The following is a 26,450-nucleotide window of genomic DNA, read 5'->3' as shown; positions in this document are numbered from 1 at the left end:
CAGCTAATCATTCCTCCTGTTTTTCTCCAGGGACTCAGCCCTGCATACCTGCGCCTCGTGTCCAGGCTGGGGCCATTGCTGTTCTCCCCACCCAGAAAGTCTCCCTCCCTGTCCTCCACTTTGACTTATCAACACCCTGCCCATCCTTGGACACCGGTTCCAAGTGCCTCCTCCTCCAGGAAGACTTCCCTGACCTCTCTTCTCCACAGGGGCCTTGAACCCTCCTGGGCAGAACGCAGCTGGGTGGCGGGCACGCAGTCCTCTTGGAGACAGAGTAGAATAATTGCTTCTACTCCCAATTCTGCTGCCTCCAGGCTGGGTGATCTTGGGTACATTAGTCAACCTTTTGAGTTTTTTATCTACAAAATGGGAATGACAGAATATACCTGACACAACGTGGTAAAGCCTCTAGTACACAGTCGGCACTCACAGTGCCTTCTATTATTATTTCTAATCTCTGTATCTTTTTTTAAATCCCCCCTTTTGTTTTTATTTTTATTGAAAAAAAATTATTTAAAAAAATTTTTTTTAACGTTTATGTATTTTTGAGACAGAGAGAGACAGAGCATGAACGGGCGAGGGGCAGAGAGAGAGGGAGACACAGAATCGGAAGCAGGCTCCAGGCCCTGAGCCGTCAGCCCAGAGCCCGACGCGGGGCTCGAACTCACGGACCGCGGGATCGTGACCTGAGCTGAAGTTGGACGCTTAACCGACTGAGCCACCCAGGCGCCCCGAAAAAAATTTATTTTAGAAAGAGAGTGCAAGCAGGGGAGAGGGGCAGAGGGAAAGAGAGAGAGAGAGAGAGAGAGAGAGAGAGGGAGAAAATCCCAAGCAGGCTCCACACTCAGTGTGCAGCCCGATGAGGGGTTCAATCCCATGACCCTGGGATCAGGGCCTGAGTGGAAATCAAGAGGTGGATGTTCAACCGACTGAGCCACCCAGGCACCCCTATCTCTGTGTCTTTCCAAAGCCCTGCACATACTAAGAATGAAATTCAGGGCAGAATGGTGTTTCAAGCCAACTCTCTGCTAAATGATGTTACCACGAGATCCCGTTCGTGACTTGTGAGTGTCTCCTTAATTTCCTCCTCCTCTCAGGGGGCTGGTGTGTTGAGCGGAACGGTGGGAGTGGGCAGCAGGGCCCCGTTGGGGCTCTCGGCACTAGGAGGCCCCCACGGACACGTCTGCGGCTCCAGGGGCTCGTCGAGAAGGGGCAGAGCAGGCGGATGGCCCTCTCCCCACCCTGCCGTCCCAGGGGGTGAGAACTCAGCAGGCAGTTGAGCCCAATCGGTCCGTCCAAACAGGGGAGATACTCGGGACAGCCCAAAGCTTTGCATCCGGCCCAAGAAAGCTGGAGCGGGGTGGGGTGGTAGCACAGTTATAAGGTGGCTCCAGAAAGATCAAGGCTGTACCCCTCACGTCTCAGGGCCTCCACCTAGCAGTCACTGGGCACAGCCCGTGGGAGTCTCAGCACCAGCCGGCTCCCGCTGCCGAGGGAGGAAACTCCAAGCGTGGCTAGGTCCCCTCTGTACCCTCCTCTCCTGCCCAAAGCCATCGGGGGCCTGGACCTTGAAACACCTACAGCCCCATCTGCCAGCTCTGGGCTCTGCAGCTCTGTTTTCCGCATCTTGGGCTGAAGGTAGGACTCACTGATCACGTTTGCTTCTTTCTCCTGGCACTGCGCTGGAGAACGGAGGCAGAGAACTTGGTGCGGAGCGAGACCAAGAAAAAGCTGGGCGGGGGAGGGCGGATCCAGGAAGGGAACCAAGACTCACCGAGTCTTCACATCACCTCCGACATCACAGTGTTTTTTAAAGAGGTGAAATGAAGCCCGCAGAGGCACGTAGCAATTGAGCAACAGGCCAGGCACGAGGGTCAGCTCGGTGATCTTCCCTTCATGTTGCCATGTCTCACTGTGGGTGGGTCAGGCCCAGGCCGCCTTCCAGGGTGACGGCGTGTGCACCCCACTGGCTTTTTGCCATGCTTGCTGAGGACCGGTCGCTTTGACCACGGCCCATGTTCTTCCCCTAGACCTGGATTCAGTTCCTCCCCTGCCTTCCTTCCCCCTTCCTCTCCTTCCACAAATCCCCCACGAGTGTCTCCCTTGTGCTGGGTAGTGTGGTGGGTGCCGGCCATGAGAGGGGACACCGGCCATGCTCCTGCCCGCAGGGGGTGGCAGTGGGAGTGGAAGGCGGCCAACTCGTGCATATGGGTGGCATACATTTCCTGCAATAGGAGGGGAAGGGGAGCCAGACTGGGCAGTGAGGGCAGGCTTCCTGGAGGAGGTGATGCCTGGGGTCAGAAAGGGTCCCCGGAGTTCCGTAGGAAGGAAGAAGGGCTGGACCCCAGGGTGGGTTGGTGGGAGGAAGCATAGCTGGGCAGATGGCATTTGGACGGGCACAGGCCTGGCCATCGTCACAGTCCCGCTAGGGACGAGGGGGCAGGTGGTCGTCAAGGGGTACAGAGGAAGGACAGTCCCCTCCTGGGCTTATCCCCCCCCCCACTTCCTCCATACTCCTTTCCTTCTGGGGCTCTGTCACAGCTGACAGTCCGGGAGTCATTCTGGCCCCCTTTCTCTCCAGAATAATCCCCGCATCCAATCAGTTACCAAGGAGCAGGGAACCTACTTCCAGGATATGTCTTACGTCCTCCTCCTCTCTCCACTCACTAGTCCTATATCTTAGTCCAGGCTGCCCTCATCTGGCCTAGGTTACTCTAGTCACCTCCCAGCCGGTCCCTTGTCTTCAATCCTGTCCCCTCAGACTTGTCATCTACACCTCAGGCAGAGAGAACCGCCCAGCAAGTAAATCAGACTATCTCAGCCCGTCCGTCCTCCGAAGCCTCCAGCCTCAGGGGTGAGGTCCAAGTGGCTCAGGGTGGCTTGCAAGCTACTCTGTGATCAGGTCCTCGTTGGTTTTTCCAGAGACATGGGACATTCAGGATCAGGACCCCAGAGTGGGGTCCACAGGATCTACAGGGGTCCACATCTGAGGAGGCAAGAAGAATCCTCACATTTGGGACCTGGCGGCAAAAATCGGGTCTCTGACTTTGGAAAGAGGCCATGGCTCCCTTATCAGAGCTTTAAACTTGCACAATTTGTCAAAGCGGGGCACATCTCAGCTACAAAGTGCTCTGTGTTCTGTTCCCGGGCACCTAGCCTGCCCTCCTAAGTCATTTACCTAAGGCCCTTCTCTACCTGGGTGAATGGTGTCTACGGGGGACAATAATCAGCAAATGAATTAGGGCCTGTTTGTGACCCTATTGTAAAGGGGGACCACTGGGCCCGCTTCAGGGAGGTCCGAAACACCACTGGCTGTACTTCTGGTGAAATGCTGATGTGAAGCTGTCTGGCCTAGTCAGGGAAGACTGAAGGCCTCCCGCTCGGATGTGCAGGGCATCACATCCGCAGTAAGGCAGGGAGGCCTTGTCCTCACAAAAGACAGTGGCTCCATAAATGTGACCCTGCCTGTCGATTCATAGTAGTAGCCCGTATTCCCTGCCATGCCCTGGTCTCATCTGTCATCCCTCTGCATCATCCTGCTGTGGCCCCAACGGGCAGAGGGCAGCCGGCTGCACCGACTCCCCAAGATCAGCTCTGTTGCTGGCAGCACCCAAGCTGCCCAGTGTCTGTTGTGCATTAACTGGTCCCGGGTGTGGTGAGGAGCAGGAAGGAGGTGCTCCTGCCTTGGGGATTCTTCTCTTTAAAAAAAATTTTTTTTAATGTTTATTCATGTTTTGAGAGAGGGAAACAGAGCGAGAGTGGGGAGGGGCAGAGAAAGAGGGAGACACAGAATCCGAAGCGGACTCCAGGCTCCGAGCTGTCGGCACAGAGCCCGATGCGGGGCTCGAACCCACGAACCGTGAGATCACGACCTGAGCCGAAGTCAGACGCTTAACAGACTGAGCCACCCGGGTGTCCCATGGGATTTTTCTCTTTGGGAGTGCAGACTAATGGAGCAACAAAGCCAGGCATTGAATCATCAGAGAAGGGAGGGCAAGAGGAAGAGAAGGGAAAAAAGCTTCCTGCTGCCTTACTTATTTCTGGGGTGACCCTATAATTTATAATCTAAAGGGGATACTTTGGAGCATAAAGGGCACGGCTGACAATGACGCTGGAGCCGCAGGTGGAACTTGGGACCGTCCCAGGCAAACTGGGGTGTATGGACTCTCTCCTATGTACCTGTGGGATCTCACTAATTCCTAAAAACACCCTATACTTGGATCTGATTATCTGCTTGTGACTGGTCAACGGCTCTGAGACGTAAGCGCTCAAAGTCACAAGCTAGAGCGGCACCTGGCCTCAGATTGGTCTGATTCCAGATTTGCTCTTCCTCCTTCCACCCAGCCTAAAATCTTCCTGTTTGAGAAGAGGTTGCTGGGGAGGAGGGGGGGATTGGGGGGAGGTGATGGGCTGGGAGGTCAGGAGCTTCATGCAAATGGTGGGCTGGAAGGATCAGGAAGGTTTTTCCAGGGAGCTTGCATGCAGAGGAAGCTTGGGGGCCAGGGCCAGGTCCTTAGAGCCACAGAAAATCTTGAGGCTCCGATCTTCCCAGGCTGGCAGGGTCAAGTTGGCAGATCCATGGCCCCCCAATCCGGCGGTGCTCTGAGCGCACAAGAGATGCCCAGGTTCGCGCCTCCGTAAATCTGCACACGAGGTCACAACACAGGAGAGTTAGGCCAGTGCAAGCCACACAGGTGCTGCCCGCTTGAAACATGGGCGTATGGATACCCATGACTTCACAGATGTAAGCAGCCTGGAACAAGAATACACTCACACATCAACGTGCACACACACACACACACACACGTGTGTCCCATACACAGACCCAGTCACCCTTACCCTTGCGTCACGTACAGTGTGTGCACACAGGCTTTTGGCTGAGACTTTCAACAGTAACCATGTGCCTCACCCCCATGACACCCCCAGCCTCTCCCCTGGGAACCCCTGCCCCCCTCACTAAGGGTGGCAGCCTTGGGCCCCAGCCTTTATGCAAATGCTAAACCACAGCTCACTCCATCTTTTCTCTCCTCTCTAATTGACTGTTTTCCCTCCTTGCTGGGACTGCGGGAGCCCTGGGTCGGCATTCAGGAGGGATCTCCCCCCACTGCCTAGCCCCTCCAACCCAGGCTCCCGGCGCTTTTAATCTAGTTACTTTTCCATCAACACACTGAGAGAAAGACACAAAGGGGCATAATCGTATCTGTGGCTGTTGATGTTCAATTAACCACATAACCTTTAGGCTCTCTCTCTTTCTGTCTCTCTCTCCCCCTCCCTGCACCCCACCCTCTATTTCAAGACAGCTGACCCTCGGAGCCTGACTTGGCCTCATGGGCCCTCAAACACCCCACGTCAAAATCTTGCCCTCCTGGTGTCTGGGGAGATGCCCGAACCCTCCGGGGCAGATGAGCCACCAACCCCCACGCAACTACACTCCCCATCTGGCCCCTACCTGCCCTTGGCCCTTCGGCCTCTGCGGTCACCCATCAACCCTGCGGGGCCCTCCGGGCCTGGAGCGAGGGGTGCCTCTGGGAGCGAGCACCCTGCAAAACCCCACTCTCTGGCCCTTGTCTGGGGCCAGCAGCTGTCATTTGCCGGGCGTTCCGCTTTCTCCACTGTACCATGCTAATTTTTCGAGGGACAATTTTTCGACAATGAGTCCTCCAGCCCGAACAGAAACCCTTTATGGGGCCGGCCCCAGGGAGGCCGCGGCGCTGCCAAGGCAAACAAAGGCTCATTGCTGCTGCGGAACATGCCTGCGCTTTCAGGCCAGTTCGCAGAGCGCGCCGCCTCCAGCCCGCGCCGAGGTAGCACCTGGTCCGCCGCCTCCTGGCGCCTAATCAAGATATCAATCACCGCGCGGGGGCAGGGGGGCGCGCGGCGCGGAAGGCTCCAGAAGCCGGCATGTGCAGGTAGCCGGGCGGCCAGGCGGCCAGGGCTGCTTGGCAGGGAGCGCGGGGGTCTGGGGGTGGGGGGGTGGGGGGCTGGGGGGTGGAATCAAGCCCCAAAGCTGAAGCACTTAATTAGGCTGATATCATCCCGCACAAATGTTCCTGCGAGAGGAAGGCTTCTGGGCACCAAAATTATTTTGTGATTAAAAGTGAAAACGAAGGAGAAATTATTCCGCCTTCTGAGGAGCTTGGAGGGATGGGAGAGGCGGCAGGAGGCTCCGGGGCAGGGGGTGAGCCTGGCGTGGCGGGACTCGGCCAAGCTCCCCACCGGCCGCCCACCCCCGGCCACCGTGGGTTTTCACACTCGGCCTTTCCGCACTGCCCAGGGCCTGTGCGGATTTAAAAGAGTGCCAGCAAGTGTCCGAGCCCGTCAAGTAGGTCGGCTCTTTGATCCTCACAGCAAGCCTCGGAAGCAATACACGCTATCACCACCCTACACTGTAGATGAAGAAAATGGTCTCAGAGAGGTGGCGTCTTGTCCAAAGTCCTACAGCGGGTCAGTGGCGAGTGGGGAGTGGCATGAGACCCATCCTGCCAAAGGCTCTTTCTTGCTCCTGGAGGTGGATGGCTGACAGTCACTCTCTGTTCTCTGACTGGGGCTTAGGATGGGGAATTGCATCCCAGTTCTAGAGAGGAGGACCCTGGGGGTGGGGCTTATCTTAGGCCACACCTCCTCAGTGAAGGCCTCAACCAATCCCGGCCCCCCAAATCCCACAGACCTGCTGGCCCCGGGCAGCACAAGCCACAGACCATGACTTCTATGGGAGGCGTGCTGCAGCGTCCGAGAGCCTGGTTCAGGTCCTGGTTCGGCCGCTTATAGCTGTGCGACGTCGAATAAACAGCTTAACCTCCTGCGCCTGGGGTCCTCACCCCTCACTGTAACGTGGGACGACGGTAATCCCTCCCGCCTCTTGGTCTCCTTTAAGGGTGGAATGAGCTTGCTTTGCATGTCAAGCTCAGCCCAGGGCAGGCCACGGGTGTGCTCTGAAACCCCCACGTGTAGGGCTGCATCAGCCAGCAGGCTTTGGCAATGTCACACCGAGATGCTTCTGAAAAGCTGCTAAAGAGCTGTGCCCAGACTTCTCAACAGCCCTCTTCTCTCCTAGCCCTGTTGGTCCTTCCCTGGGGACACATCCCCAACCTTGCCAGGATCCAGCACTGAAAGCACCCAACAGGGGGCGCCAGACCTGATCCAGCCCTATGGGGATGCCCTTTTTGATTGGTTGATGCCCATGCTGCACCGGTGTTAAATATTTTGAATGTTACCCTTGATTACATATGGAACCGAAGATTTCGCTGTTGATAAAGATACATAAAAATAATGTTGGGACTCGGACTCTAGGCAGTGTCCTATTCAACCAACCAATTATTCATTCATGACCTAAGTAACTCGATCGGAGAGCTATTTATTATCGATTCATTGAAGCATTGACTTCTGTGCAAATTCCCTCATCAGCTCAGTTGTTAATTATGCTATGATCCTTCCACTCGCATATATGAATTCCCTTTCATGGGTCTGAGCACACCGAGCAGGGGTGTGGTCGGCTGTGGGGGCTCAAGCTTGTGCATCTTCTCTAAATCAAGCGAAAACAGGTCATTGCCAGGAGAGGAGTTCCGGGTGTTCAAGGAGAGGGGTCAGGTGGCCTCACGAGGAGGGGACCTCCGAGCTGAACTTTGAAGGATGGACAGGACCATGACACTGGGGTCAGGATCTCTTGGCAGCCTTTGAGCAAGAGAAATAGAGACGGCCAGTTGTGCATTTGAGAGAGAGTTATTTGTCAGTGACGTGAAAGATGAATCCAAGAAGTCGGGAGCTGGCTGCAGGGGCTACCGCTAGAACTCTGGGTCTTGGACAGAGGACAAACCTGCATTCTAACTTGACTCCCTACTTCGCCAGCTGGGGGAGGGGGGGACTCAGACAAGTCACTGAGCTTCTCAGTCTGTGGGGACAGCAAACCTATTTCATCCAGTTGCTGTGACAATTCCGTGAATACTCGAACCCTGCGCTTTGCCATAAAGTACGTGCTCAGTGAGGGGCAGTTAACTGTGCCCCTCTGTGGAATAGGGACCAGAAAACAGAGGATGGAAGCAAGAGACGCTTGGGGGTTGGATCAGCAGATCGGAGGCAGCAAGGACAAGGGCAGACTGTGTGGTGACCAAGAGCTCAGGATGGGGAGGCGGGGAGTGGCATTCTCTGAAACAAGGACACTCGAGGACAGACAGGTATGCACAGTGTGTTAGCTTGTTGTGACAAACATCATGGCATAAAGCAACAATCAATATTTAATATTGCTCACGGTTTCTGTGGGTTGGAGATTTGGGAATATCTTAGTTTGAGGTCTCTCGGGGGGCTATATCAAGATGGCGGCTGGGGTTATGGTCACCCGAAAGCTGGAGAGGCTGGAAGGCTGGCTCCAAGGCGGCTCGTTCACACAGCTGACGGGGCATTGCTGGCTATTGGCAAGAGGCCTACGTTCCTCCCACGTGGACCTCACCCCTCACGCTGCTTGAGAGTCCCCACAACGTGGAGGCCGGTTTCCCTCAGAAGCAGATCTAGGAGTCCTCCCCCATTCTCCGTGGGTGTTGTAGGCCAACTTGGCTGCAACGTGAGAGGAGACCGCACAGAGCAGGAATCCAGGAGGCTAGCGCCTCGGAGGCCATCTTGGAGGCTGCCCACCACAGACGGTGATTTAACGGGGTCGGTGTTTGACACAGCCTTTGAGGTACTGGTGGGGGACCCAGCCAGGGAAGATCAGCGGGCCATTAGCAATGCCTGAAAACGATAATATCATTATGCCTGTTGCTGCTGTTTCGGGACTTCCTCTAAAACCACCTCTCCTTTTTAGCCCCCGTGACGTGCCGGGGGTCACGGTGAGCACTTGGCACGCACCTTCTCATTTCATCCTCAGAGCACCTCATGAGGCGACTTTAGTGTCCCGTTTGCTAAATGAGGAAACTGAGGCTCAGCTCTGCCCTTCAAGGGCAGAGCTGTGAGCAGGACATCCGGCTCCCTTCTTTCTTTGCCACCTTCGAGTCTCTTCAGTCCAGGCAGGACAAAGCGTCCGACAGAGGGCGGCCCTCTGGCTTGCCCAGCCTCTCCCGCAGCTTGGACGCAGCCTCTGGGGGTCTGGGGCCCCCCCGTCGGCATTCTCTTCTCAGAGGCAGGTACGCCGAGAGAGGTTAGAGCCGCTGGGCCCGAGCTCCCCAACGAGGGCTCTGAGTGGGGCCTGCAGACCTCAAAAGCTGGCCTGTTAATTCTGCTTCGGGACCATTCCCAGGGGTCTTGGGATGGTGCCAGGCCTCCTAGAGGGTCCCGAGACCTTTATCCAAAGCTGAAGAATTGGGGAGGGGGCGGGGTTATCTCTCTGCACACCCCCGCCGGGTCCTCTGCTCCCCAATCTGCTGCCTGAAGTGTCCATTCCCACCCGGGCAACCGGCCTCCATCTCTGTCTCCCCCAAGCAGTCAGTCAGCCGACGGGGGGTGGCGGGGGGGAGCCTAGGTGCAGCCGGGAGGAACCTATGCAGTTCGTAGCTCAGTCTGGCCGTGAGCTCATTTAAACACATCCGGACTGGGGCACCTGGGTGGCTCAGTCACTTAAGTGTCCGATATGGTATCACAGCTCACGAGTTCCAGCCCCACGTCGGGCTCTGTGCTGACAGCTTGGAGCCCGGAGCCTGCTTCGGATTCTGCGTCTTCCTCTCTTTTTGTCCCCCCCCTCAAAAATAAACAAATGTTTTAAAAAAATCGAAACAAATAATAAAGTCATCGAGGCTGATACCAGCCTCCCAGGATCTTGAGGAGAAGTCAGTGCCAGGAAGACTCTGGCCAGCTTGAGTAGGAAAGTGCAGGGCTGGGCAGTGTCAGGAAAGGCTCGGAATCAGGGCTGCTGGGGAGACCCCGGCGGGGGGAGCCCTCCTCTTCTGGCAAGGCCATAAATGCACCCGACGCTCGCTTTCAAATTCCTGTGAGAAAGAATTTGACGGGTCCGGCGTGGGTCAGGTGCGTCCTCCGAGACCGGTCAGCTACGGCCGGAAGAACACTTCGTGCAGCCCTGGGGTGCAGGTGTGTGTGTTCGTGTGCACGTGTGCACGCGGGTGTGACTGTGTGTCCTGGGATGTGTGACTTCCCAAAGAAGTCACCGTGAGCTAGGCTTCCATTCCCCCAAAGTGTCACCTAGAGCGGGGGTAGCACCCTGTGTCCGCAGAGGGGCGGCTTGTGAATACCTTAGTCTTTGTGGTCCGTGCATCTCTGTTGTGACGGCCCAGCTCTGCTGTTGTAATCCCAGAGCAGCCATAGGCAGCAGACAGAGACTGAAAAGAGTGAGGGAGACTATGTCCCAGTAAAACTTCATTTCCAACACAGGCAGAGGGCCGGATTTGGCCTGTGGGCCCTAGTTTAGCAATCCCTGAATTGTCCCATGTTTGTTTTTAAAGTTTCATTTCCTGTTTGTCGTGGTGGTGAAGCTAACATCCCTGCCCCCCGCCCCCACCCCCACCCGGCTCCCTGCTCCCCTGTGAAGAAGGACTTGCTGTCCAGATGCAGGGAGCCTGGCCAGCAGACGGCTCCAGAGTTGGCTTCCTCGGGGGCAGCCTCAGCTGCACAGAGCCACCTCGTCTGAAGTCAGGGAGGGGCCAAGCAACAGGGCGCTTGCTTGGGGACGGAGGCTTGGTCGTTGTGGCCCAGAGCCCCCCACTTCCTGGCCCAAGGCTGTGAGGGACCCGCATCACAGTTCAAAGTCCACTTCTGTCCAGTCCTATTGTTCGAATCATACAGGCATTCCTCAGAGAAAAGATTTGTTAAAGACACCCCAAACTCGTCACGTCACACGAGTGTGGCACAAGGAATAGGTGCTCGGAGGGCCTGGAGGAGGAAGACGTCTCTGCAGGCTGAAGCAGTCAAGTCTGGCTTCCCCGAAGAAGAGGAAACGGGGCTGCCTTTAAAGGATCCCTTCATGAGAAACCTGCTGAATGCTGCAGGGTGTAGGTGCAGAGCCAGGGGCTGCAGGGGGAGGGGGGCGGCGGCTTGCAGTGGGGGGGGGGGGGTGGCGGGGCCAGCAGGGTGATCACATGGGCAGAGACTGCTGTGGGGAAGTGTTCACCTGAAGGAAGGAGCTGTTCCGAGAGGGACACAGGCCCAGTGCTCAGGGGGCAGGGAGGGCTGGGCCCGAGCAGGGCGCTGCAGGCGTAGTGCTGGGCGGGGCCTGGTGATGGCTTTGCCCACTCGGGGAGCTCCACCATGCTTCATGCCCAGGAGCCCTCTGTCCTTGAGTCTCCAGTCCTGAGCGCATCTCTGTGCTTCCAGTTTTGTGTCCCTGTGATGGTCTGGGGAGAGAACACAGGAAAACCAGCGTCTACACCCGTCCCCATCCATCATTCCTGTCATTCAGTCACAGAGTCTTCCTCCGAGCACTGTGCTGGGCCGGCCTGGGGTCGAGGCCGTGGCCATGCTCCCAAAGAAGTCACAGGCCAGTGAGGGACAGCCCTGCGTACTTCCCAGGGGTGCCGTCGCAGGAGCCGTGGCCGGGACCCAAACCTGGTGCCTGGGAGGGAGGACCTTCAGGAAGTCTCCAGGCTGCAGAGGGAATGATGTGCAAGCATGGGTGGGATTCCAACGGGCAGACTGGGAAAGACCTGCTAGACGTGGGCCCTGACAAGGAAGGGAGAGCACTTTTGGGCGGGACCCTGGATGTGGGCTCTTGGCGGGGCGGGACACAGGGCTGACGGCCTTGTGAAGGTGCCCCAGTTACTGGAGTGCTCTAAGTGTCACAGGAACAGGTGGGGTCATACCCAGGGTCAATAAGGAGCCACAACGGAGGTGTCAAATATTTTGTCACACCCATTTTATAAGTGAGGAAAGTGAAGTCCAGAGAGAAGCTTCAGTCAGCAGCCGGGCCAGTTTTGCCTTGAGGTGTGGAGGCTCCACTCCCTAGCCTCTGAGCCCCATAGCCTGGGGCTCTCTGAGCATTGTCCTCCAGTCACAGGGACGGGGACATTCTGTCCTTACCCCAAACCTTCTGGACTCAGACCCACCTGAGGGCCCAAGATGTCTGCTTCCAAGATGGTCCTACGTGTCGTGTATCCATTTAATCACATACCAGCTCCAACAGCACAGTTTATGAGGGGGGTGAGGGGGTTGGGGGGCATTTGGCAATCATCAGTCATTCACCAGAGAGCTGAGTGCAGGTGTGTGACAGGTCATGGATTCCACGGTGGGCGAGGACAGACACATGGACCGAAAAGCCTCACATACGGAGAACCCTTAACCCTGATATTTCTCTCCCTAAAAATTACTGTAAGGTAAGAGTCGTAAGTGCCGTCGGGAGCCCCCAATCCGTGCTGGGGGGTGCCAGCAAAGCAGGTGTATCCCCTTCCAAATGAGCAAAATATAAATTTAAAAGTGAATTCAATACTTCAAACGAGGCATAATGCATCAGGGCAACACCAGAACTTTGCCAGATGTCCTTATCCTTATTTTATTGCTTGTATTTAATATTGCATCTTGTGGGGTGGGGGGAGGGGCAGGCGGAGTGCACCAAATGTTGCCAGGGCTCACTCAGGGGCCTCTAAAGTCTTAATCTGCTCTGAGGAAGGTCATGAAAATATGGCCACAAGGGTCGTCGTGGAGGATTGGGTAAAATAAAGAAAAATTAGAAACAACCCCAGTGCCCAACAATAGGGGTTCCCTAAATCAGGGGATGTGGCATGGCTGTGCCCGGGGTGTTGTTAGCAAACGTGAGGAGTTTTAATGGTTTGGAGACATAATAGCCTGTAGAGCCATGCCAGCTCAGCAGGTATGAAACAGGGCTCAACAGAATCCACATTTTTTTTTTTTTTTAAGCATAGAGGCATAGAAAAGCCTGGAAGGAAGTTTTCCGGAATGGAAGAAATGTACATTCGTAGCTGGTGGAATTGGGATTATAGGTGACGTTTATTTTCAATTATTTTATTTTTTGCTGTTATGTGTTTCCCAATGTTCCCATAATGGATACAAATCACTCCGGTCATCAGCTAAAAACTTTCGTGGTTCATGGAAAGCACCGGCCCAGCCTTTGCTGAGCTCTCCAGGGCTATGCTGGGAGCAGGTGCAATGGCCCAGGTGGGGCACTGATGTCTAGGAACTCCCAAGCTGGAGGCTGGGGGCGGGGGGCGGGGTGGGGTGGCTCCTGGCCTGGAAACAGAACCACCCAGAACTCTGCCTTTGAGCCATCGACGGGCTAGAATCCCAAGCTATGAAGTGCCCCGAGCAGAAACTGCCCGGGGTTGGTCATGAAGACCCAGCTGGCAGGTTTCAACTCCTGCTTCCTGCCTGTGTACGCACCCAGGGCAGGTGCTCTGGGTGCCGTGCTGGGCCCTCCCACAGCCGGGGTCCACCCACGTGCGACCCTGATGAGCACAGCCCCGTGCCCAGGCTGAGGTCCGGAGGACACGGAGTCCCTCGTGAGCAAGCGGCCTGCCCAGGGCCTCGAGGCAGGGTGAGGATTGCTGAGAGCACTGGCCGCCCATCCTCCACTGGCTCCCAGCCTCATCTTCCCTGAAGCCTCCGAGTGTCCTGGAGTGGCGATGTTGATGCCACAATATTTAGTGTTTACTGAGGCCCAGATGCCATCCTGAGGGCCCCGAGTGGGGAGTGAGACACATTGCAGACCAGTATGTGAAAGAAGGCATGTACAGGAGGCTGTGGGGGAGGGGGAGGCCAGCGCCTTGGGAATTAGGGTCTGCTTCCCGGAAGAGGTGACATTCAGAGCTTGCAGGACTCTTGAGACTGTCAAAGCTGCCAGGATCAATAAATTCTTATTCGCCTCGGTAACAACAGTGGAATTGTAGGTACTCTGTCTAAAGGATAAAGGTAAGGTTTGGGAGGTAGTGGGACCAGCTAGGGTAGACTTTCCAGAACACTACCTGTGGATGGGACTTCCCGCCCTGCTCCTTGGATGTGACGCCCCTCCCCTGGCCTCAGCCCCCTGGGTCCCATCCCTAGCCCCCTGGGCCTCCTGGACAAGACGGCCCTGGCTCCCTGCTCATGTGTATCTACCAGGGAAGGGACAGCAGCCCCAAACTGACTCCCTGTCCCCACATCTGCCCTGGCTTCAGTCTGAAGTCCCTGGTGCAGGAAGATAGCAGAAGAAAGGGGCTACATTTAATTCAAGTTAAAAGAATATTCGTGGAACATCTGCTATGTGCCCATTGTTGGTGCAGGCGGTAAGTAGAGTTCAGGGGAATACTTCAATCAGAGGAAGCCTTGGCAGATAGTTAAGACTGTGTGTGCTCCAGGGGTAGATTATGTGTGTGTCGGGGGTCAGTGTCTGATATGTGTTACGCATGGCAGGGAGAGCTTCCTGGAGGAGGTGGCCTTGAAGGCTGGGATGACTGGGAAACGCAGGGGGAGGCTTGGCAAGGCAGGCAGGGTGGTGGACGCTGTATGTGAGGCCAGGAGCCTGATGGCGGCAGGCGAGAGCAGGCCCCACCAAGGCCACGGGTGCTCTGGGAAGGGCAAGGGCTTTGGGGTCGGGCAGCTCTGCCCATTAACAGCTCTGTGGCCCTAGGCAAGTTTCCCAGCATCTCTGAGCTACAGTTCACTCACCTGCCAAATGCGTCTGGCAACCCGGACAGGCGTGGCTCCTAGCAGAGCCCTCCCCCATGGGAACGTTGGGTTGAAGGGTCTGGAATTGGACTCTGAGATCCGTAAGTGGTGCCCTGAAATCAGCTCGCAGGGTGATGAATGAGTGTTGCCGTGTGAGTCGGTGCGACCTGAGATCAGTGCTTCACCTCCCAGGTGTGGGTTCTGGGAGGGAGACAGCAGGACTTCTTCACACCCCTGATGCCCTCATTCAGACACGTCCATGCACACTGGCCATGCCCCCCCCTCCGTCCTCGCCCCTCCAGGTTTAGAGGGAACAAGTGTGGAGCCCCCAGTCCCTCTGCCACTCACTGTCCTGTCAGGACGCCGCTCTCAGTCTGAAGAGGCCCCCGAGGTGTCAAGGGGGTTCCTAGCACAGGTCACTCCATTCAGCCCACCAAATGGGCCAGGATGATCTCTCCTCTCACGGTTCCCCTTGCGTGAGTATATTCCAGCTGGTATCTTGGTTTTTTAATTTCCAGCCTATAAAGTACTGAGTTTCCTCCTCTGTAAAATACAGTAACGCTTATTTCGGTTCTAGGGGTCTGAACACGGGTTTGCAGCAGTTTTCCGTCCCGTGGGTGCCCTGGGGATACTTCGTGCCTGTGTGGATGTGGGGCGGACGCTGATTAGAGGCTGGAAGGGGAGGTGGGACCCCAGTATCTGGCATCCAAGGAAAGGTGCAGAAGACGTGAGCCCAACAGATCGTCCAGGGGCTGGATTTGGGGCCAGGTGGAGAGAGAGGCAGAGCCAGAGGCTGGGGGGTCTTGGGGAAGATGCTGGGCTGCCGGGGGAGCACAGGGGATGTATCTAAACCTGGCATAGATCCTGGCAAACCCGCAGAGATGGGACAAGGAACTTCGATGAGGGTCCAAGCGGAGGAACTGAGGGGGCATGCTCTGAGCAAGTGAGGTGGTGGGAGGCAGGCGGAGGCCCTGCAGGCATGTAGAGGGTGCTCGGACCCACCCTGCCTTTGCCATCCCTGCCAACATGGTGTCACCAAAGAGACTGGATGGGAAGCTATGGGATGATGCACCGGCAAACAACAGCTCCTCTTTCTTAGAATCTGCCTTGTTCTGGAATGTGTGACGTCTCTGGGGCCAGCAGGGAAATGACTCCAGGCTTCACCAGAGCGTCTTGGGACTGTGCTAGGCTCAACCTGCGGCCATCAGGGGAGTGGCCCGCCTGACTGCATTGGCAGCAGGGATCTGAATGGCATGTTCCTGGCCTCTGGGGGATAAGGAGGTGAAGAATGAGATGTGGGGAGACGTGGTGTTTCAGGGGAAAACAGGGCTGCTCGGCAGAGCTCAGATGGGCCTGGCCCTGGCTGGCGGAAGGGTAGGGAAGGAAAGGTCCCTTTCTACAGTTACATTTTGGAACCAATGGAAAAGTTTGGATCATTGGTCCAACCCTTCCAGGAATCCACAGAGGGCAGGGGACTGGCCTAAGGCCACAGGGGAAGATAGGGAGAATGGGGTCTAGGGTATGGTGGCTGGCCTTGGGCTGGAAATGATCCCCTGTGCCCTGGTGGCTTCCTAATGGTGGCACTAAAAGGCTGTGGAGATGTCTGTGTGGTCAAAGGTGAGACTCTGGGTGGAGAGCAGCCTGGAAGCACCACCCCCCCACCAAGAAGAGGGGGAGCCCCCTTCCCCTGACTCTTACTTCCCAAGTAGCTGCTAGGTCCTCCCCAAAGCAGAGGATGTCGTCAGGGTGCGGAATCCAGCCTGTCGCTGGGAAGCCAGCCCCCTGGGACCTGTGCCCAGGGCTAAGCCGCCACCGTCTCCTTCCCTGCCTTCCCCGTGAGGGAGCCATATTGGATGTGGAACCTCCAGTCCCACTCACACCCTCAGCTGACTGCAGTCCTGCTGACATCTGGACTGGAGCTAATGAAAGGACCTGAGCCAGAGCAGCCTAGCCTAGCCACTCCTGAATTCCTGTCCCTCAGAAACCATGTGAGGTCATAAATGTTTATTGTTGTTTTAGCTACCACGTTTGGTGGGAATTTGTTATGCAATAACAGAGACAGTGTTAGAAGAGCACAATGGCTGAGGGAGGGGGTGTGGTCCAGGTGAGGTGGAGAGGAGGCAGGCCTTGGTCAGGCAGGTGCTTGTGGGCCAGGTGAGGAGAATGGGCTCAAAACTAAAGCCCTGGGGAGCTCTGAGTGGGGGGGGGGCATTGTCAAGCAGAGGTGGGGCACAGTGCAGCTTCACAAAGGGCACTCTGGGATGTGTGGGATGGACTGGGATCTGGATAAGTACAAGGAGGCAGGCAGAGACAGCAAGTAAGAGGATCCAGGTGGGAGACCTACAGGCCTGATCCAGGGGCAAGGGTACGTGCAGGTAGAGAAAAAAGGAGCCAAGAGAAATCGAGGGGTAAAGGAAGGTGACAGGGCTTGGTGATTTGGACTTGGGGAGTAAAGAGGAAGAGGGGGTCAGTGCTGATGCCTCTACTCCTGCTTGGGGCAGCAGAGTAACCAGGGGACACCACTGAGCAAGCCTGGGAGCCAAGAAGTGAGGCAGATCTCGGGGGATGACAACAAGTTCAGGAGTCTGAAGGAGGGCCATTGAGGGCCATCCAGGGGTCAGGTGGTGTGCAGGTCTGGAGCTGAGGAGTGAGGACAGAGCCGGCGTATGGCCTTGAGGTGTTGAGCATCAAAGTTGCCCCAGAACAGGCACAGACCAGAGAAGGAAGGGTGGCTGAAGGGCTGGGTGCTGATGGGCCTGGGGAAAGCCTGAGCACTGGAGGCCTCATGGAATAAGGGGAGGGGTCTCCAGTGAGTAGAGGTGGGAGTGCCATGTTGGAGGCCACTGAAGGGGCTTAAAGTAAATGAAGATTATGAAGTGCCTAACAGGACTAGAAACCAGAGGGTCACAGGGGGCCTTGGCCAGAGCCATTTTGGTGGATTGGGTGTGGGAATAGGAAGAAACCAAGCCAAGTGGTTTGCGAAGCGAGTGAAAGGTGAGGAAGTGGATAGCTGGGGTGTAGCTACTCTGTCATGAAGGGAAGAGAGAGACAGGGCAGGAAGTTTCCATTCTCATCACATGGGCCTCTCATAGGGCTGCTTGAGTGACCTTACAACATGGTGGCTGGCTTTCCCCAGAGGGAGCAATCTTGTCTCCAGGCATTTGCACATGCTGTTCCCTTTCCCTGGAGTGAACTTTTTGTGCTCTCCCAACATTATCCAGCTAACTCCTGTTCATCCTTCAGGTCTCTGTTGACATGACACCTCCTTAGGGAAGCTCCCATAACTGCCTCTATGGACCCCATCTCTTCAGAGCAACCATGAAAAATGCTATACAAAAAGAAATACTCAAAATCACTACAGATACGTCAAATGGAATTTTAAAAATGTTCAAGTAACCCACAGGAAGGAAGGAAAAAGATAACAGAAAAAAAAAAGCAACAGCAACAGAGTACAAACAGAAAACAAAAAACAAAATGGCAGACTTATACTCTAAGTATCAACAACTACATTAAACGTAAAAGATCTAAATATACCAATTAACTGACAGAGATGGGCAGAGTTGACTATAAAACAGAACCCGACCATGAGTTGTCTGTAAGAAATCCCCTCCGAATATAGTGATATAGGTAAGTTGAAAATAAAAGGATGAAAAGGATGAATCATGAAATCATTAATCAAAGGAAAATGGAAGTGGCTATGTGAATATCAAAGTAGACTTCAGAGCAAAGAAAGTGATTGGAGACAAGAAGGGACACTATGTAATGATAAAGGTCAATCCATTAAGAAGCCCTAGCAAACCCAAATGTGGATGCACCAAACAGCAGCACTGCAAAATATGTGAAGTGAAGAATGGCAGGGCTGAAAGGGGAAGTGGATAAATCTACAAATGTAGCTGTAGAGTTCAACACACTTCTCAGTTGACCACGAGACAGCAAATCAGCAAGGATACAGAGTAACTCAACACCAGGCTCAGAATAACATCAGACACCAGGATCCAATTGACCAAACACTCCACCCAGCGACAACAGAATAACACTCCAGTGCCCACAGAACATATATCAATATAGATCATATCGTGGACCATAAAAAAAAACCCTCAACAATTGTAAAATAACTCAAATCCTACAGAGTGTTTTCTCTGACCCCAGTGGAATCAAACTAGAAATTAAAAAAAGTAATCCATGAGCCAAAGGGGAAGTGTTTTAAAAAAATCTTGAAAAGTGTTGGTGGTGGGGGAGGAGGGCTGCCTGGCTGGCTCAGTGGATAGAACATTAACTGTTGATCTCCAGGTTGTGAGTGTGAGTCCCATGCTGGGTGTAGAGATTACTTAAGAAAATCTTTTTAAAAAAAGAGGAGGATATGTCAAGGGGGGAATAAAAGTCCTGGCTTCCCTCTGGCATCACCCAGTAAGGTAATGCGGTTCCACACCACAGCCTGAGTGGGAATCTAGGCTTCCAAGTGGCTTTTGGTGGCGGGGGGTGGGGGGGGGGAGCGAGGCCATTTTTTTCTCCCTGTGGCATTTGACTGGGTGGTTCCTGACTAAAAGTTTTCTGTCTTAAGGCATCCTCAAATACATGGTCATATGATTTTCAGCAGGGGTGCCATTCAATGGAGAATAAATGGTTTTCACCAAGTGGTGTTGGGAAAGCTGGACATCTATATCTATATCTATATCTATATCTATATCTATATCTATATCTATATATGAGCAAAGTTGGAATCTTACATCATATGTAGAAATTAAATCCAAATGGATACCAAAGACCTAAATATAAGAACTGAAACTATAAAACTCTTAGAGGAAAACAGTGGGGAATCTTCAGGACATTGGATTTATCAATGGTTTCCCAGATAGGACACCAGAAGCACAGGCAACAAAAGAGAAAATAGATAAAACTAGAATTCACTGAAATGAAACACTGTGCATCAAAGGGCACAATCAACAGAGCCACAGAGGCACCCCCACAGGATGGGACAAGATAGTTACAAGTCATGTATGTGATAAGGGGTTAACATCCAGAATACATAAAAAATTCCTGCAACTCAACAAGAACAAACAACCTGATTTAAAAATGGGAAAGGGATTTGCACAGGCATATTTCCAAAGAAGACATACAAGTGGCCAATAGAGATAAGCTCAACATCACTAATCAGTAGGGAAATGCAAATCAAAACCACAATGAGATACCATCTCACACCTATTAGGACAACTGCTATTTACTTACTTTTTTTTTTTTTTTCAACGTTTATTTATTTTTGGGACAGAGAGAGACAGAGCATGAACGGGGGAGGGGCAGAGAGAGAGGGAGACACCGAATCGGAAACAGGCTCCAGGCTCCGAGCCATCAGCCCAGAGCCCGACGTGGGGCTCGAACTCACGGACCGTGAGATCGTGACCTGGCTGAAGTCGGACGCTTAACCGACTGCGCCACCCAGGCGCCCCATTTTTTTAATGTTTATTTATTTTTTAGAGAGAGACCAGAGTGTGAGCAGGGGAGGAGCAGAGAGAGAAACCGAAGCAGGCTCCAGGCTCTGAGCTGTCAGCACAGAGCCTGACGCGGGGCTCGAACTCATAAACCGTGACAGCATGACTTGAGCTGAAGTCAGAGGCTTAACTGACGGAACCACCCCGGCGCCCCGGGACAACTGCTATTTAAAAGAGACAAGAAACAAAACAAAACAACACAAAAAAAACCAGAACAGAAACAGAAAATAAGCATTGGCGAGGGTGTAGAGAAACTGGAACCTTGTGCTTTGCCGGTGGGCATGTAAAATGCTGCAGAGGATCTTCTCAAAAAATTAAAAGTGGAATTATCCTACAATCCAGCAATGTCACTTCTGGGCGTATACGTATAGAACGGAAAGCAGGGTCTTGAAGAGATCTTTGTACACCTATATTCGTAGCAGCATTCTTCACAATAGCCAAAATGTGGGTGCACCCCGCGTGTCCACTGATAGATGCATAGATAAAATGTGGTGTATACACACACACACACACACACACACACACACACACACACACACAACGGGACAGTATTCAGCCTTAAAACGCAAGGCAGTTTTGACACCTGCGACCACACGGGTGACCCCTGAGGATGTTATGCCACGTGAAATAAACCGGTCACAAAAAGACAAATACCGTATGATTCCATTTATGCGAGGTACCTACAGCTGTCAAATTCAGAGAGACAGAACATGGGACGATAGTGGTCCCATGTTCTGTCTCTCTGAATTTGACAGCTGTAGGTAGGAATGAGGAGCTGTTTAGTGGGGACAGCGTTCCAGTTTTGCAAGATGAAAAGGGCTCTGGGGAAAGATGGTAGTGGGGTTTGCCCAGCAGTGAGAACACGCTTCATGCCATCAAACTGTAAAAAAATGGTTAAGACGGTAAATTTTTGGTTATGTAGATTTCACTGCAGTTAAAAAAAAAAAAAAAACAAAAAAAGGTTTTGTCTTGCCAGACTGCCCCTTTCTTGATCTTGTGGTTACAGAGAGCAGGCTTTTGTGGGGACAATCTTTTGTTTGTTCGTGTCTGTTGGTGTTTCTGGGTGGTTAACTCTTTTGGTCCAAATCTGGTGTATATGAAGCAAAAGAAAAAATAAGAAAAATAAAACGCAGCCAATTCACCACTGTGTGGCTCTTCGGGTCCCAATCCCCCAGCCAGTGGGCCTTCTCTCCGCTTTTCAGAGTCCTCTTGTGTTTGTTTTATATGTGATGTTCAAGGTTTTTAGTGGAACTTAGAAGGTGGAACAGGGGAAAGTGCATCTACTCCCATCTTTCCAGAAGCAGGAGGCTTGGTCTGCTGTATTTGTTTGTACTGGTTCTCCAGGTAATGCTGGTACTCACCAAGGACGGACTACGGAATTTGCCTCGGAGTCCCAAGCTCGCAGGGGCATGGGCTGGGGCTCCCTTGTTTACAGTGAACCTCTGAGCTGATCACAGTTGGTCCTGATCAGTCCTCATGTAGGGCCCCAAACCTTGCTGGGTCTCCCAGGCAGTCTCTGCCCATCCTCGGTGGCATACATCTTCGGTGATTCACTTGCCCACTCTTTTGGCCACTCATTCTGAGCCTTCTCCTCAGGCAAGAGTTCAGATTCTCCCCCTGCAGTCTCTGGAAGGTTCTTAAAAACTCTTGAAAGGCCAAGTGCACAGCAGCGAAGCTCCTTCTTCCTCCTTCCCCCCAAACCGGCTTCCCCAGGCTCTAGCCTTCAGTTCGGTCCTGCTCCTTTCTCCTGGGTCCTCTTGGGGCGTGTTCATGCTCCCGCATTTCCCGACACACACAGAACAGCATCCAGCAGGTGGAAAGCACAACACTGCTTTATGAAACTCTGGGAAGGGGAGTGGCAGTTCTGTGGGTCTTCTGTGCTCCGGGCCTTCGGGGTGGTCTCACTGAGTCTTCCCAGTTCTTCAAAGGTAGCACTTATTGGTGCCAATTCACAGACGAGGAAATAGAGGCTTGGGGAAGCTAAGTAATCTGCATAAGGTCACGCAGGTAGGTGGTGAGTGGCAGGGCCAGGACCAGGAGCCCAGTGGCCTGACTTTGGAGCCCAAGCTCCTCTGGCCTTGTCTTAGAAGGACCCAAAACCTCACCAGAAGTCCGAGTGCCGGCCCATTACCTGACCCCAAGGACCACACGCAGAGCCAGATCTGATCTAAGTCCTCTTGGCTGTGACCCCTATTGGGCCCAGTTCAGGCAGCAGGTGAGGACCACGTGACCTGAAATACGAGGAAGAAGGAGCAAGCAATCAGCTGACATCAGATTTCCTGAGGGGCTTATGAGTTTGAAGTGCCCAGTTGGATTCAGAGTTAGAACCACCCTTTCCCCTACAAAGCAATTAAGCCGCTTCAGAGAAAAATGGCTTTGTTTGGCCCTTGGATACCATTCCTGAGAAATGATGGTAGCAAATAATGTACGTTCAGCAAACCTCATGTCTCTGCCGCGCGGCTGGCTTTGGATGTGGTCCAAGAACTGGTGTGATGTCGTTCTCCAGTTCCAGTCCCAGCCAGTCCCGGCTGCCCTGGGTGAGGCTCTTGGCTGGGCCGGATTTTTGGGACCTGATTTAATACATACCAAACGGTTTGAGTCTTCTGCGAGAAAAAGGAAAACCTTCCCTGGATTTGGGGAGCAGTCATCATCCTGACGATACTAACAACGAGGACGGTTCCAGGCCACTAGGGTGTCTGGAGGCGGGGCCTGGGAGGTAAGCGCTGTGACAGCCCCACCCATCTTACAGATGCAAAAGTGGAGGCAAGGAGCACCTTCAAGGTAACCCCGTTTTCATGAAGTGCTTCCCGATTTAAGGTCCTTCTCTTAGTGTGAACAGCGCACCCAGGAGAGTAGCCAGCACGGAGGCAGTCATAGCTAGGTGCTCAACAGTCAACACTGGCTGAACGAATAAAGGAGGCATTTCTTGTTTCTTCATCGTGATGAACTTGTATTTGATGTCATTTACTTCAATTTCCCACTCAGCGCGGGAATCTCTTCTATAGCATCTCTGGTAGATGGTCATCCACCTTGAATACCCCCAGGGATGGGGAGCTCACTCCCTCCAGAGACAGCTCTTCCCACCTTTGGACAGCTCTAATCTCAGCAAGGACAACAGTTCATTATTCTGAGCTGAGCTCGGCCTCCCTGGGATGGGTAATTACTGGTTCTGGTTTTACCCTTTGCTGTGCTCAAGCTTCTCCCATTTCTACTGGTTAGTCTTTAAAAATCAGAAGAGGCCTGCTCCTTCTCCAAGTTTTCCCCTTTGGGGATTTGGGTGAAGCTGGCCTGGGTGTCGGAGTCTTAAGACCCAGCCACGGGGTGATAACCGTGTGGAAGGGCTGCGTACGTTCGGTCTGAGGAAGATGAGTCGGTAGCGAGGTGAGGGTGTTTTGAGGGGAGCCCTCAGTTATTTCCAGGGCGCTGCAGATACGAATGAAGAAATAACAGTCGTAATGGCAAATAATTACTGTGGTGCTGGGCCCTGAGCTAAAAGCTTTCCTGCTATCGTCTCAGCCGTGTCCCATAACAGTCCTCTGCAGTGACTCTTACCCCACTTTACAGATGAGGGAACTGAGGCACAGGAAGGTTAAATCACGTGGGCAGGGTCACTCAGCTGGTAAGTGGAGATACTAGCATGCAAACCCCAGTTGGTCTGACCGGACCCTTCCCTCCCAGGCACAGGGGACGCACAGAGCTGGGTGGCCAGAATATGGCTCACAGGTAGAAGCTACAGGAAGATGGGCAAATGTCTGGTTAGGTGCAGCACTTTCTAGAAATCAGAAATATCAGCCGATGGGATTAGCTGCCTCGTAAGGTGGTAGGCACCAATGTGGGAGCAGGGTCCAGGGGGATCCACGTCACAGAAAAGTCTTTGGACCACGTTTATCCAGTTGATTCCAATTAAAAACAGATGCCGAGGGCAACCTTTAAAAGAGAAAAAGGAAAGTGAGGAATGAATGGTGTTTGCAGTGTATCTCTGGGCCCAGCTAGAAACTCCTTCTCTGGCACCTGCGTCTGAGTCCCCGCCAAAATATTAGGATTCCCGAAAACCCTGGTCATTGGGGGCTGGTCTTGACCTTGTTTCTAGGAGTTAAGAAGCAGAGAAGGGTGGATGGAAGGCCTGGGTCTCCTCAAGCAAAAGGCCCATTCCCTCCAATGCCCATCTATATGGTGAGATGAGCCTCAGAGAAAGCAAGTCACTTGCCCAGGGCCACAGACCTCATACACAGCTCTGCTGGGGACCTAGAAGGGACAGCCCCGTGAGCTAGCCCTCACTCAGTCCTGGGAAGCCTCAGAAGAGAGGCTGAGCTCCGTCCTGGTACCCCCTCTCCCTCCGGGTCTCCAGGGACTGGCTCCAGATCCTGGAATAGTAGGTGAGAACATTCTGGCCTCCGGTTTCCCTCCTGCTGGCGAATATTAGGCTCAGGGTCACTTGAGAGCTGGTGCCTGGACACATGTCTGGTCCGCAGGTGCCCTCAAGAGACCCACCGAGGTCCAGGTGATGCCTGGGTTCCTCCCAGAGGCAGTTTTGTGGTTGGTAGATGCCTGCTCCATCAGGCCAGTGCCCTGGGCCCTTTTCCACCCGGCCTTCTTTCAGCTCTTCCTGTACTTTAGGAGAATAATTAGATGATTCTATGCTGCGGTCCTGTCCCCTGCAGGCTGGCGTCTGGACAGCACGGAGGACGAGTCTCCTCCTGGGGCAGGCCAATGGCGGGAGCGTCTGGGAGAGGGAGGCCTGAAGGTGGACAGAACCTAATGGTAGCGGCAGCATCAGGGACAGCCGCGGTTCCTGCTCACCCGGGACCTCTCCATCCAGGAGACCCAGGCAGGGCAGGGCTGGGGGTGGGGAGGCCCCATGGGTGCCACTTCATAGGCTGGGATGCTGAGTCACTTGCCTGATGTTGGGCTTCTGGTGAGCGAGTGAGTGAGTGAGTGACAGGCTCGGCACTGGATCCGGTCAGAGTGTCCTTAGGCCTGTGGTCTTAGCACCTCACGACAGTGCTCTCTTCCCCTGGCCGGACCCTGCCTGGAGCATTGCCACTGCGGCTCCCACGTCAGAGGTGGGCATGGGGTTCAAACAGCCCCCTCCTTCCAGGAAGGGCTGTTCACCCTCCTCCGTTTGCTTCTCCTAAATGGAGGCCTGTGGTCTCCCCAGACGTCCCTGCTGTCCGAGGGGAAGGGCCCCCGGAGAGCACCTTATGTCTTGTTTGATGGACAACAAAACTGCAGCCCAGAGAGGGCAAGTGGCTTTCCTGAGGCCACAGAGCAAATGGGGGCCAGAGCCCGTCTCGAACTCAGGCATCCTGACTCCCAGGCACACACACGCTTGTGACTGGGGTCTCCGCACTTTCCCTCTTCCAAAGATGATACTTTGTCACACACATGGCAGAGGGACCAGGCACAACCACGACCCCGGTCGCTGTTGAAGTAGTCCAAGGATCCGTAAAACTGAACAGTTTGTTGGTGGGGACAGTTATGGCTCCCAAGTGCCCCCCACCCATCCACCAGAGAGGCACCTAGGCTAGAAATCACGTGCCACCAATTCTCTTGCTCCCCGCTTCCCCCCTCTGAAGAGTGAGGTCCTGCTTTACTTCCAGCCACCACCTCCCGGAATGCCAGGAGCACTCTTCTGTTTTGGGAGAAGCTGCCGTCAGCCTCAGTTTCTCCATCTGTGACAATGGCTCCACGCCCGGCTTGTTGGGCTCATCAAGCGACCCACCGGGAGAGGCAAGGGCGGAGAGGGCTATGTAGGAAAGTCACCTATTGTCCGAGCCCTTTGTCCCCACTTAAACTGCAGCAGGGGACCTGCGCGACAGCCAGGGCCTCTCATTTCCTTTGAGTAAGCGCTCTCCCTGCAAGAGGGAGCCACTGACCTCAAAGGCCGGCCCACAAAGGGGCCCTGACATCGTGGGGAACAATGTCGCCTGTTTACCTGACAGATTGTCCGCTTTCTTTTCATCTCCGAGGAAAAGAGCTCCCGCTGGGAGCCGCTAATCCCAGAGTAAACAGATGACCTCGTGGTGCTTTTCTTCCGGAGGTGGGGTGCGGAGGCAAGCGCCCCAACTGTGCAAACAGATCCTGGAGGCCTCGTGCGCCTGCGGGGGCGTGGCCCCGGGGCCCGGGCGGGAGGAGCCCCTCCCTCGAGCCCGCCCTCTTTCTCCCTTTGTGGTTTCCCGTTGAATGCGGAGAAGCTCAAAGGCAGGGGCGAGAAAGGTCAAAGCCAATTTGCAGGGCCGAGCGTGGGGGAGGAGAGAAGGGGCCAGACGGGGCGTTTTGGGAGGCCTGACCTTCACCTGGATACAACCCCTGTGGCCTGTCCCCAGGCCTTCTGTGGACGCTGTCCCCGGCAGAGCCGGCGCGGTGTCCTGGCCACTCCCTTACTGGCTGTTGGCAGAGGCCAGCAGCTGCCCCTCTCTGAGCCTCAGTTTCCCC

At 54.3% G+C, this 26,450-nt stretch overlaps 3 long non-coding RNA genes across 3 annotated transcripts; 1 reads left to right on the top strand and 2 right to left on the bottom strand.

Moving 5' to 3' along the window:
• Window positions 1-11,353: 11,353 nt before the first annotated feature.
• On the bottom strand, window positions 11,354-16,629 carry LOC123379094. The gene is made up of 4 exons (XR_006583078.1): window positions 16,228-16,629; window positions 14,878-15,072; window positions 14,530-14,730; window positions 11,354-13,781 (listed from the first exon to the last, which is right to left on the bottom strand). It is a non-coding gene; the product is annotated as an uncharacterized LOC123379094 (long non-coding RNA).
• Window positions 16,497-18,715, top strand: LOC109503136. The gene is made up of 2 exons (XR_002162035.3): window positions 16,497-16,683; window positions 17,773-18,715. It is a non-coding gene; the product is annotated as an uncharacterized LOC109503136 (long non-coding RNA).
• A 2,222-nt stretch (window positions 18,716-20,937) lies between these two features.
• On the bottom strand, window positions 20,938-26,135 carry LOC109502627. The gene is made up of 2 exons (XR_002161352.3): window positions 25,951-26,135; window positions 20,938-23,942 (listed from the first exon to the last, which is right to left on the bottom strand). It is a non-coding gene; the product is annotated as an uncharacterized LOC109502627 (long non-coding RNA).
• Window positions 26,136-26,450: the final 315 nt, after the last annotated feature.

This window comes from Felis catus, chromosome C1, assembly GCF_018350175.1.
Source record: "Felis catus isolate Fca126 chromosome C1, F.catus_Fca126_mat1.0, whole genome shotgun sequence".
In the NCBI taxonomy this organism is placed as follows: Eukaryota; Metazoa; Chordata; class Mammalia; order Carnivora; family Felidae; genus Felis; species Felis catus.
Note: the sequence above shows the minus strand (reverse complement) of the source record. Positions and strands in the feature narration are given on the sequence as shown.